The sequence below is a fragment of the Amblyraja radiata genome, chromosome 6 (assembly GCF_010909765.2).
Source record: "Amblyraja radiata isolate CabotCenter1 chromosome 6, sAmbRad1.1.pri, whole genome shotgun sequence".
Classification (NCBI taxonomy): domain Eukaryota; kingdom Metazoa; phylum Chordata; class Chondrichthyes; order Rajiformes; family Rajidae; genus Amblyraja; species Amblyraja radiata.
In genome coordinates this window covers 31,315,723-31,329,485 of record NC_045961.1, presented here as the reverse complement: position 1 = coordinate 31,329,485, position 13,763 = coordinate 31,315,723, and the positions used below count along the sequence as shown (strand labels likewise).

Below are 13,763 nucleotides of genomic sequence, written 5' to 3'. Positions count from 1 at the left end.
GCAGTGCAGGCTCGAAGGGCCAAATGGCCTACTCCTGCACCTAATTTCTATGTTTCTATGTTTCTAAAGTATAAGTATGATGAGCAGCACCAAACGTCATTCATCACAATACCTGGGCCACTGACTTTAGGCCTCAGTTGTTACTTTCCATTGGCTTGGTCTAGCTTGCCGCTTAATACAATTATAATTCCTTCTACATTTATGCTTCTATTGTCCACCATTGGAGACTTGCTCTTTTAGGCACTATCATCCTGCTCTTTGCAGGTAAACAGGTGAGGCAGCATCTATGGAGCAAAGGAATAGGCGACGTTTCGGGTCAAGACCCTTCTTCAGGCTGATGTCGGGGGTGGGGGGGGGGGGGGGGGCGGGAAAAAAAAAGGAAGAGGTGGAGACAGTAGGCTGTGGGAGAACTGGGAAGGGGAGGGGAAGGAAGGAGAAAGCAAGGACTACCTGAAATTGGAGAAATCAATGTTCATACCGCTGGGGTGTAAACTGCCCAATCGAAATATGAGGTGATCTTTTTTCATAAATTTCAGTTTCTTATTATCGATTCTCACATTTTCAAGCGGGTTCTTCTCAATGTTGTGTTATGCACCATTTTGCATGGCAAGTGAGTGTGATGCTTATTTCAGCACTGTTGGAAGATGGTGTCAGAGGTAAACCAAGTGCTGATGAGATCTTTACATGTAAAAGGGATAGATCAACTATTGAATAATGCATGCATGACCTAACCAATGGATGTTGTGCAAAGACTGGTGAAAATGGAGCTGCCAAACCATTTCATTTTGATGTTCTGTAGCAATCTGTGTGTTCCCCCTTGACAGAAGGATTTTTATTAAGTTTTGTTTCTGAGGCCTGGAAATTTTGGATGGTTAAAGGCAGAGATCTTGTGCCTTAGATAGACACAAAATGCTGGAGAAACTCGGCGGGTCAGGCAGGGCTTTGGTATAAACCAGCATCTGCAGTTCCCTCCTTCAGATCTTGTGCCTTATTTGGTGTGCAAATAGTGGAGAAATGCCCTGGAAGATGCATTCATAGAGTTTGACAATGAATTTATTGTGCACTACATCCAGGTCCCTAAACTGCACTATTAGCATTCACTTCCAAAGCTGTCTCATCCCATTGCTTTTTCAAGCCACGTTTGGAGAATTCCCTGGTCCTTGCAGATAAGAGACTTCCCTCCTTCTTTCTATTTGATTAGTCAAGACCGTTGGTGTCATATCAGACACGGCATGTGGAAATCATAACTATGAGACTGCTCTAGTGATAATGGGCACATTCTTTTCTAGAATTTTGCTGATGCTTGGCAATCTGGAACGGCGACCAGAACCCCATTAGTTATTTAAGACAAGGCTGCTTTTAATATCCTGTAACACTGATCATTAGAAAGTTTTTTAATTTTGAGTGACAGCAGAATAGAATGGTAAAGACAGTTTGGTTTCAGTTATATTGGAGGATTGTACTTTTACATCAAATATTTTTACATTTCGTAAAATCAAGTCTTGCTCCTATATATATTAATGAGAAGGCCATCTGTGTTATTTATTCTATAATTATATTATAAATCAAGTCCTTTTTAAATGTTCTCATTGATTTTGGAGAAATGAGGTCCCAAATCAATCTAAGGAAATCATTTTACATTCTACAAACAGCCCAAAGCAACATAAGAACGCGAGTCTTCACCATTTGAAGTGTTGAGTACTTTCATTTCATCAATCTTTCAAGTCAGTTACCTGATTAGTTCTTGCCTCAAGTGAAACTTCAAAGCGATCACCAATGAAATGTTGCTGTGTTTTTGTTTTTCTATCCTTCCACAACTGCCAGTTAAAACAAAAAAAAATTAACACTCAAATCCATTGAAGTTTTCCATTTAAAAAAAATTAAACATTAGAACTATTTATATGAATGCAGATGGATTTAGAAGAGTTGTTGATGTAATGGGAACCTGGCATAAATATTAATTATCTTAGCTAAATCTTTAATTATCATTCAGGACTATGTCACAATGCTCATTTTGATAATTTAGTAAATAGTGGTGAAGGACAAGACAGGTAAGCTTCTTGTAAAATTTAAGGATTTTTCCAATCCATAACTGTTTTATTTATGAAAGTGAAATTACTATACATTTTTTGATTGATATAGTTGTACGCATGCTGGTAACAACATGCTGTTCTGTGGATAAGTTTATTCCTTGGCAGAGATTACAACACTGCCTTATGCTGGCAATGATCAGGAGGCTGTTGCTGATTTGTGGTTCCTTTCTGAGCTGATGCATCTTGGCTGTTAGCCAGATAGTGTGAGAGATTGTCTGAATAATGTCAGCTTCGAAGAAGGGCTCCAGTTTGTTTGATACTCTCCAGGCTTTTACTGGAACATATCCTATTTGTTCAAACCAGTACTTGCCCCAAGGATATTTCAGCCAACCTTTTATTGAAGGGAACTATACGGACTAGAATTTCACATTGTCCAGGTGCGAAGTTGTGGTGGGGCAAACTGAATAACCCCGTGAGGGTCCGCTATTCTAACGTGAACATCATTCAAAGTGCATGCAGTTTAGCACCAAGAATCATGGGTTCGCATGCAAGTTTGTACAGAATGTACATGAAACCATTTGCATTCATGGTCTGCCCCGTTGCAGCCAAGGGTGAGGGTAGGGGAGAAGATCAGTAAGAAAACAGTGGTGAGGAAAGACAGAGAACATGGATAAAATCAGATTGCAAGGGAGGTGCAAGGGAGGTGTAACGGGACGGAGGTGGAGCGCGTTTCCAGCTTCAGGTTTCTGGGGGTCAACATCTCTGATGACCTCTCTGGGACCCACAATACCTCAACACTGATCAAGAAGGCTCACCAGCGCCTCTTCTTCCTGAGGAGACTAAAGAAGGTCCATCTGTCTCCTCGGGTTCTGGTGAACTTCTACCGCTGTGCCATCGAGAGCATCCTTACTAACTGTATCACAGTATGGTATGGCAACTGCTCTGTCTCCTACCAGAAAGCACTGCAGAAGGTGGTGAAAACTGCCCAACGCATCACCGATTCCTCACTCCCCTCCATTGATTCTGTCCAGAGCAAGTGATGTCTGCGAAGGGCACGCAGCATCATCAAAGACTGATCTCACCCCAACCACAGACTGTTTACCCTCCTCTCATCTGGGAGGCGCTACAGGTCTCTCCATTGCCGGACCAGCAGGTTCAGGAACAGCTTCTTCCCTGCGGCTGTTACCCTACTTAACTCTGCACCTTGGTGATAGCCAGTCACCTCCCCCCCCCTCACTCCTTCCCCCAGTGACTGATCTCCCCCCTAAAAAAAATTTGCACTACTGCTACTGTATATACATATATATATTTTACTGTTCCATTATTCTGTGTTCGCCCTTCTGGGTGAGATGCTAACTGCATTTTGTTGTCTCTGTACTTGTACACTGCACAATGACAATAAAGTTTGAATCTGAATCTGAATCTGCTAAGAATATTGTAGGAAATATAGTGGACAGCATCTTTGGCATTAATAAGACAGGCCTCCGGAGGTATGGCAGGGAGGTAAAAGGCATATCAGGCAATGATCAAAATGGTGAGTTAAGATCAGTCCTTGGGAAGAAGCTCAGAGTGGGAAATGGGGAGGCTCATCGTGGGTGGACATAGATGACTGGAGCAGCGAGAACATTAGAGAGGCTCAGAAATATTCTGGGGAAAAAGATAAGGTCAAAGATAGAGCAAAATAATATGTTTTTGTTCAGTGTGTTCAGGGTCTAGGGGGGATCTATGAGGCCATGGAACTTACTGTAAGTTAGTGGAGTCCAGTCTACAACTTTAGGCTGTGCATGCCATATGCAAGAAGAAGAAGTAGAGTCCAGTTATGATGAGGAGGAAGGGTAGTGGTGGTCAATAAGATCAATGAGAATTTTAATGGAAAATAAACTCTTGCCTTAAAGAATATTGATCCATGCTGCACAAATCTTCATCGCCAGATTCCCAATCAGTGGACCAGGCATGTTAAATAATGTAGATGCAGGACATCCTTCTGTTAAAAACCATGCTGTCCTTCAGCAAAATACCTAGATTTTAAAATTTGCATCAATCGCATATTGTTTACAAAAGGCACCTTCTGTGCAAGTACGTGACGTATGCACAGAGAAGTGCAGGAGAGTTTACTGAAGCACATTAAGGGATAACAATAGACTTGTTACAAGTCAAGTCAAGCGAGTTTATTGTCATGTGTCCCAGATAGGACAATGAAATTCTTACTTACTGCCGCACCACAGAATATGTAATCATAATACAAAATGGAAAATAAAAGTTCAGTGTGTCTGTAGACCATATATACACAATAAATAAACAGATATAGTGCAATAAGAATAATAGACTGTTATTGTTCAGAGCTTATTTGATGTCGTGTTTAATAGCCTGATGGCTGTGGGGAAGAAGCTGTTCCTGAACCTGGATGTCACAGATTTCAAGCTCCTGTACATTCTTCCCGATGGCAACGGAGAGATGAGTGTGTGGCCAGGATGGTGTGGGTCTTTGATGATGTTGGCAGCCTTTTTGAGGCAGAGACTGCGATAGATCCCTTCGATGGTGGGGAGGTCAGAGCCGGTGATGGACTGGGCAGACTATAATTCAATCCCATGGGTTTTCAAAGTGCTGCAATGCCCAAATGATTTTTTTTTGTACTTTTCTGTGGGATGTCCCTTGGTTGATGGAAATAATAACAGCTGTGGTGTATTCTTCTTTTGCCAAACCATTTTTATGAAAAGAGGCTCAAACTGTAGTCCTGAGGCATTGTGAGTCCTATCATTTACACCGTTGTCTTTTCAATTATTTCTCACTGTGGTCATTTCTTCTTCTCCTCATTCCCATCAGGCAGAAGATACAGAAGCTTGAAAGCACAAACCAGACTCAGAAACAGCTTTTTTCCTTCTGGCATCAAGCTGCTGAACGGCCCTTCCAGAACCGAGGGTACAGACCAATTCTCCTCTACCTCACTGGGGATATTGGATTGAAAGGCCTGGACAGAGAGGATGTTTTCACCATTGGGAGAGTCTAGGACCAGAGGCCATAGCCTCAAAGGACATACCTTAAGAAAGGAGATGAGGAGGAATTTGTTTAGTCAGAGGGTGGTGAATCTGTGGAATTAACTGCCACAGAAGGCTGTGGAGGCCAAGCCATTGGATATTTTAAGGTGGAGATTGATAGATTGTTGATTAGTACAGGTGTCAGGGATTATGGGGAGAAGCCATGAGAGTGGGGTTGATAGATCAGCCATGATTGAAGAGCAGAGTAGATTTGATGGGCCGAATGACCTAATTATGCTCCTACAATTTATGAATTTATGAACTAATAAATTTGTCTCTAGAACTGTTGTGCTACAATGCTGAGAACTTTACACTGCATTCTATACCTTCCACTTTGCTCTATCTATTGTACTAGGGTCTGGCCTGCTTGTCTAATCTGATGTGATTGGATAGCATGCAAAACAAAGCTTTTTACTGTAACTCAGTACATGTGACAATAATAAGCCTAAATCTTAATCTCAAACTGCCCGAACCTGTTACCATACTCCACTGATTTCACTGTGCTCCATGTATTTCTCATCCACATCCTTATTGTCATTTCTATTTGCATTATTCCTTCAATATGAATCATTAATTGGATGGCAATATAGACAACTGTGATTTAACTTCCCACTTAACCAAAACCATGGGAGTAAAGTCATGGAATAAAAACAACAGTCCACAACGAAAGTTCCCAAGAAAATGCAATATTTAAAAGTCAGCACAATCTGTATTAAACCAGCACCTGCAGTTTATTGTGCCTCCAGTAGGCACGTCACCATTTTAACCATACATTTTTGCCACATCTACTGTGGTACAGTGAATAGCTTTTGTTTGCGTGCAATCCAGTCAAAGAAAAGTCTAGACATTAATTCAAGCCGTTCACAGTGCACAGCTAAAGGATAAAGTGTCCAACACTCAGCTGAAGTCTGATAAAGTCTGAATAAAGATTGTTCAAAAAAGTCTCCAATGAGGTAGATGGGGGATCAGGCCCACACTTCAGCTGAAGTGGAGACCATTCAGTTGTCTCTTAACAGCTAGGAAGAAATTGTTCCTCAATCTGGAGTTATAGCATCTAGCTCCATTCTCATCTTGTGTAAAAAGATCATGCAACAGGCTAGCATATAAAGTGATTTTTTTTTATTGTGCAAATAATCCTCTGTCAATATTTATGAAAATGAATCTTATAAATTGCAAATAATTTATTCTGACATTTAGAAATAATAGGACAAGTATATTTTCATAATGGGTTTTTGTCCAATAAAAGATCTGTGAGATACTATTATTCCATTGTTTCCATCAAATTTTCACAAACAATCATTGAAGCATGAATATTAACATATGAATGCATAATATAGTGCTGCTCATGCACATTCAAAGGTACATTGAGTGCTAACATGTTGATGCTGATCACAATTTTAGAATTTGGAACAACATCAAAGATGATAAAACACAATAAGGTAGTAAAATCTTATAATTTTCATCGTTTTCAATGCTATATTTATTTTATTTTATATAATACATCTGCCCCTTAAATCACAGTTGTCTATATTGCCATCCGATTAATAATTCATATTGAAGGGATAATACAAATAGAAGTGACAACAAGGATGTGGTTGAGAAATATATGGAGCACAGTGAAATCAGTGGGGTATGGTAACAGGTTTAGGCAGTTTGAGATGAAGATTTATGTTGGGTCCCTTAAAAGGCACTAAGGTGGATAAATCCCCAAGAGAAGGAATTCGTATAATGTCTACAAGATGCCTTGTTAGAGCAGCTAATGGTCGAGCCCATTGGGGAAAAGGCAATTCTGAATTTGGTTTTGTGCAATGAACCAGACTTGATTATGGAGCTTAAGATGAAGGAACACCGAAGAGGCTGTGATCATAATCATAAGGTGATAGATCAACTTTCAGTTTGAGAGGGAGAAGATGTAATGGTATTACTGTTGAGTAAAAGTAACTATGGAGGTATGAGGGAGGAGCTGGCTAAAGTTGATTGGAAGGGGATCCTAGCAGGAATGGTGGTGGAGCGGCAATGGCAGGAGCTGCTGGGAATAATTCAGAAGAAACAGGATCTTTTCGTCCCAAAGAGGAAGAAACATACAAAGGAGTGAATGAGGTGACTGTGGCAGACAAAGGTAGTCAAAGGCAACATAAAAGCAAACGAGAAGGCCCATAACATGGCGAAGATTAATAGGAAGCCGGAAGATTGGGAAGCTTTTAAAAGCCAACAGAAGGCATCTAAAAAAGCAATAAGGGAGAAAAAAATTAAATATGAAGATGAGCTATTAAAGACGATATAAGAGGGGGGGGGGGGGGGGGGGGGGGGGGGGGGGGGGATATAAAAGAGGATACCAAATGTTTTTTCAGGAATATAAAAATTAAAAGAGAGGCAAGAGTGGACATTGGACTGCTGGAAAATGATGCTGGAAAAGTGGTAATGAGGAACAAAGAATTGGCGGATTAATTGAATACGTTTTTTTGTGTCATTCATCACGGTGGTAGACACCAGCAATTTGCTTGAAATTCAATAGATTCAGGAGGCAGAAATGAGTGCAGTCACTATTACTGAGGAGAAGGTGTTTGGGAAGCTGGAAGGTTTGAAGGTGGATAAGTTACCTGGAACAGATGGACTACAGCCCAGGATTTTGAAAGAGGTAGCTGTTGAGATTGTGAAGGCATTTAGTTATCTTTCAAGGATCACTAGAGTTAGGAATGGTACCAGAGGACTAGAAAATCATTAATGTAACTCCACTGCTTAAGAAGGGAGCAAGGCAAAAGAAAGGAAATTATACAGTACAGTATTCCAGTTAGTCTGATTGCTGTGGTTGGTAACATTTTAGAATCCATTATTAAGGGTGAGGTTTTGGGGTACTTGGAAGCACAAGATAAAATAGGCTGAAGTTGATTTGTTAAGGAAAGATATTTCCTGACATATCTGTTGGAGCTTTTGAGGAGAAAACAAGCAGGAGAGAGTCAGTGGGTGGTGTTTACTTAGATTTTCAGAAGGTCATAAGGTGCCACACATGAGGGTGCTAAAAAAGATACATCCGCTGTATTAGAGGCAAGTCACCCAAGATTGTGGATGCTACAAGGATGGTCAAGGGGCAGGTAGTATTGACGAAGCAGGGAGTCTGCAGAGGATTTGGACAGGTTGGGAGAGTGGACAAAGTGGCAAATGGAATAGAGTGTAGCTAAGTGTATGGTCACTTTAGTGGAACTTTAGCGGAAGGAATAAAGAACAGAACAGAACATAGCACAGTACAGCACAGGCCCACAATGTTTGAGCTAGTTAAATTGATCTCATCTGCCCGTGCATGATCCATATCCATAGCTGAAAGACAATACATGATTATAACCGAGCAAACAACAGTGTACAGATACATGATAAAGGGAATAACGTGAATAGCGGAGATTAAGAAGAGCATAGTTAAAGTAAGAAATGCAGCTGTTGGAGTAGAGATTTATAAGAGTGGAGCTATTGTAATGTGTGACTGCAGATCCACTTCTGTGACAAGCACCTTGCTTAGGCACCATCTTGCGAGATCTGGTTAAGGTGAAGAAGGGGTCAAGAACGCACTCTCCTGCTGGAGATGGCCACCTCTTGGCACTGATGTGGCACCAGTAATACCTGCCATGCTCAAGCAAGCTAACTGTGCAATATTTTCAATGACAGCTTGAAATAATTTAATTAAGTTTAGTTTAGTTTAGTTTTAATTTAGTGATACAGAGTAGAAACAGGCCCTTCGGCCCACCGAGTCCATGCCAACCAGTGATCCCCATACACTAACACTATCCTACACACACTAGGAACTATTTACTATTTACCAAGCCGATTTGCCAACAAACCTGTAAGTCTTGGGAGTGTGGGAGGAAACCAGAGCTCCTGAGGAAAACTCACGCAGGTCACAGGGAGAACGTACAAACTCTGTACAGACAGCAACCGTAGTCAGGATCAAACCTGGGTCTCTGGTGCTGTAAGGCAGCAACTTTACCACTGCGCCACCATGCCACCCTAATCCCAGTTACTAATGAATGATTGTGGATGCAGTTTATTCAATGATAATGATATTTCAGAGAATTCACAATGAAAAAGCTATTGAGGCATTATGGCACCACAAAGCTTCAAGCACATCTTGTCATGGGTGTCAGGGGCTATGAGGAGAAGGCAGGAGAATGGGGTTAGGAGGGGGAGATAGATCAGCCATGATTGACAATAGACAATAGGTGCAGGAGTAGGTCATTCGGCCCTTCGAGCCAGCACTGCCATTCAATGTGATCATGGCTGATCAACCCCAATCAGTACCCCGTTCCTGCCTTCTCCCCATATCCCCTGAATCCGCTATCTTTGGCGGAGTAGACTTGATGGGCCGAATTACCTAATTCTGCTCCTCTCAGTTGTGAACTTCAGCGCAGAACAAAGGAAGTCAAAAATAATAATCAGTGGAAAAGTAAGCAATGGACTGACAACATATTCAGTTCAATATTGGAAAGCTGAAACCAATCTCTATATGAAGCATTGTGTCCAGCAATGACCGATATCCAGTTTATCTGGTCAAGGAAATAAAACAGAAGGAAATGATATAATTATCTCACTATCTGCTCTCATTATTTGCATCTGCCCACAAACTGCACTTATTTAAAACGTCGACACAAGAATTAATAGGGACATAAAATTGACAGAAATTCAATAAATGCAATGTTTTGGCAGCTGAATTTTCAAATAATAATTTTGATTTTATACTTGCAACAATTATTGCTGTTTGTGATAAAATATAAACATTAATCATGGTGGGACTGCAAATTATGCTGAACGAGGACTGAGTGTCGCCGCCCCCCACCCCCCCCCCCCCCTCCCAGCCCCCCAACGCCCAAACCCTCCCCACCCTCCTCACCAGCACCTCACCAGCACCTGCACCCCCGCCCAAACCCCCCGCCCCGCCCCGCCTCGCCACCATCAAACACACACACACACACACACATGGGACTGAACTGGATGGAACATGCTGTCATCACAGGTGTTCCACGGCACTTGTCACTTTGCTTGTAACAGCACTACTTGTTATGTGGTATATTTATGGGGTATGTGGTATATGTGGGGATTGTTTTATGTGGGTTATGTGGTATCTATGGGGTACATATTTATTATGTGTTATATGTGGGGATTGTTTTATGTGGGTTATGTGTAAGTGGGGAACCATGCACAACTGGACAGGCACTTAAGCATTTCACTACTGGTTATACCTGAATAATTGAGTATGTGACCAATAAACTTAAACTTGAACTTATGAAATTTAATTTTTGTAGGAACCTTTCCAGGCTGAAGTGAGAAAAAGCAGCTGTTTGTTTAATTATCACCCGATAGTCAAGTGTGTTTTATTGTCATATGTCCCGGATGGGACAATGAAATTCTTACTTGCTGCAGCACAACAGATAATATGTGAATATGTAAACATAGTACATAATGGGGGAAGAGAAAAAAATAAAAAGATCAATAAATAACAAATATAGTGCAGTAATAATATATTTTTTTACAATTCAGAGCTCAGAGCTTATTCGTTGTTGTCTAATAGCCTGATGGCTGTAGGGTAGAAGCTGTTCCTGACCCTGGACATTACAGTTTTCAGGCTGCTGTACCTTCTTCCTGATAGCAATGGTGAGACAAGTGTGTGGCCAGGATGGTGTGGGTCCTTGATGATTTTGGCTGCCCTTTTGAGGCAGCAACTATGATAGATCCCTTCGACAGTGGGGAGGTCAAAGCCAGTGATGGACTGGGCAGTGGTCACAACTTTTTGCAGTCTATTTCGCTCCTGGACGTTCAAGTTGCCGAACCAGGCCACAATGCAACCAGTCAGAATGCTCTCTACCGTGCAACTGTAGAAGTTTAGGAGAATCCTCTTCGACATGCTGAATCTCCGTAATCTTCTCAGGAAGTAGAGTCGCTGTTGTGCCTTCTTTATAATTGCATCGGTGTGCTGGGTCCAGGAAAGATCTTCTGAAATGTGCACCAGGAATTTGAAGTTATTGACCCTCTCCATCTACATTGATATGAACAGGATTGTGGGTCCTCATCCTTCCCCTACCAAAGTCCACAATCAGTTCCTTGGTCTTACTGATGTTGAGAGCCTGGTTGTTGTGCTGGCACCATTTGGTCAATCGGTCGATCTCACTTCTATACTCTGACTCGTCCCCACCTGTGATTCGTCCAACCACAGTGGTGTCGTCAGCGAACTTGATGATAGAGTTTGCACTATGTCCGGCTACGCAGTCATGGGTATAGAGTGAGTAAAGCAGGGGGCTGAGCATGCAGCCTTGAGGTGCTCCCGTACTAATTGTTACTGAGGATGAAGTGGTTCCTACAATTCGAACAGACTGTGGTCTGTGGATGAGGAAGTAGAGGATATGAATTATTAAATGGAAATGTACTAGATGTGGTTCAGTGGGCAGTCTCTGCTGAAGAATATTGAACAGAAGAGCCTTCAACCTGAAAAGTTATCTTTGTTTCTCTCACCACAATTGGTGTTTGGCCTGTTCAGTGCTGCCAGATTATTTTGCTTTTATTTCAGGCTTTCTAAACGTTTCTAGTTATTTTGGTTTCAATCAAATGTTATCCTGGTATCTAGCTTGCATAGTTAACTAAATCAACATCGCTCAACTAAAAATAGCTTCCCTGGTTATTATCAAGTTGTTGACTGTGGGTACTTGTGTGCAAATTAATTCGAGAGGACTCTCTCGAACTTCTACAGGTGCACAGTCGAGAGCATGCTGACCGGTTGTATCGTGGCTTGGTACGGCAACCTGAGCATCCAGGAGCGGAAAAAGCTGCAAAAAGTTGTAAACACTGCCCAGTCTATCATCGGCTCTGACCTCCCTACCATCAAGAGGATCTATCGCAGTCGCTGCCTCAAAAAGGCTGCCAGCATCATCAAGGACCCACACCATCCTGGCCACACACTCATCTCTCCGCTGCCACCAGGTAGAAGGTACAGGAGCCTGAAATCTGCAACATCCAGGTTCAGGAACAGATTCTTCCCCACAGCCATCAGACTATTAAACACAACTTCAAACAAACTCTGAAGTATAACAGCCTATTGCACTTTAACTGCTTATATATGTGTGTATATATATATTCTATGGTATATGGACACACTGATCTGATCTGTATTTATACCTACAATATTCTGTTGTGCTGCAGCAAGCAAGAATTTCATTGTCCTATCTGGGACACATGACAATAAACTCTCTTGACTTGACCTGCTCCATTTCCTACGTCAACAATGACAACATTTCAAAGTACCTCACGGTCTCGATGAAGCTTTGAGATGCCCTAAAAAAAAAAAATCACAGCATGAATGCATTTATTTCCTTTAAATGGGACTTTGAAATTGCTTTTCACTTCAACAGGTGGGCTAAACTAGACTTGCATGCCAGGCATCCATCAGCAGTATTCTACTGCACATGTGACTCAAAAGAACATGACAATGAGATTGGGGCTTACGAATGGGGCTTACAGGGGTGATAGCGGTATAAGGGGTGATAGCGGTATAAAGGGAAGGGTAGTGTCTTGTGTTCTGTGTCTTGTGTCTACTGTTTGTGGGTAAGTGTGTCTGTTTAGTGTTCAGCCATGAGCGAATGGCGGTGCGGGCTCGACGGACCTGGTGGTCTACTCTCGCACCTACTTTCTATGTTTTCTATGAATCCAAACATAGACAAATAACTTATGTTTACTAAATCTGCACTGGTGGAGTTCATGATGAAGAGTATTCAGATCATAAATCTCAGGCCAGAGAAAGGCTGGCACAGGAGGAGTGGGTGAGGTGGTGGAGGAATGTTGACGAGTAAGGGGTGGGTAAAAGAGAAGGTAATGTCTTCATCTGTGAAAGAAGGGAAGAAATTAAGTATTTGACAGTCAGTCACATGGCATGGAAACAGGCCCTCTGGCCCAACTTGCCCGCACCGACCAAGATCCCCATCTATACTAGTTCGACCTGCCTGGGTTTGGCCCTTCTCCCTATAAATCTTTCTATCCATGTACCTGCCCAAATGTATTTTAAACATTGTTATAGTATCCTCCTCAACTATCCCCTCTGGCAGCATGTTCCATATACCCACTAACCACTGTGTTGACCTTCAGGTTCCCATTACATCTTTCCCCTCTCAGCTTAAACCTATGTCTTCTGGTTCTTGATTCCCCTACTCTGAGTTAAAGACTCTATCTATTCCTCTCATGATCTCACACACCTCTATAAGATTACCTCTCATCCTCCTGTGCTGCAAGGATTAAAGTCTGTGCCTGCCCAACCTCTTCTTACAGCTCAGGCCTTAAATCTGCATTCTTGCATTGGATTACATGGGCATGGCTGCTGCATAAATGGTGGGGAGGGTGGAGTTGACAGACTAGTGGAGGGGGGTCTGCAGCTATGGGATAGGGGAATGATTAGGAGCAGGGATTTATTTGCAGGAGGATCTTGCACTAGTCCTGTTTTACTGTTTGAGTGTCTGCTGCTATTTTTAGTTTCGTTTAGTTTAGAGATGCAGCGGGGAAACAGGCCCTTCAGCCCACTGAGTTCATACCGATCAGCAATCCCCGCACACCAACACTATCCTACACACACTAGGGACAATTTACATTTTATACCAATCCAATTAAACTAAAACCCTGCATGCCTTTGGAGTGTGAGAGGAAACCGAAGATCTCGAAGAAAACCCAATTA

The 13,763-nt window shown here is 42.0% G+C and overlaps 1 long non-coding RNA gene across 1 annotated transcript; it reads right to left on the bottom strand.

Annotated features, from left to right (window-relative positions):
• Nucleotides 1–299: 299 nt before the first annotated feature.
• Nucleotides 300–7,810, bottom strand: LOC116973980. Its single transcript, XR_004412231.1, has 3 exons — nucleotides 7,676–7,810; nucleotides 3,225–3,230; nucleotides 300–324 (listed from the first exon to the last, which is right to left on the bottom strand). It is a non-coding gene; the product is annotated as an uncharacterized LOC116973980 (long non-coding RNA).
• Nucleotides 7,811–13,763: the final 5,953 nt, after the last annotated feature.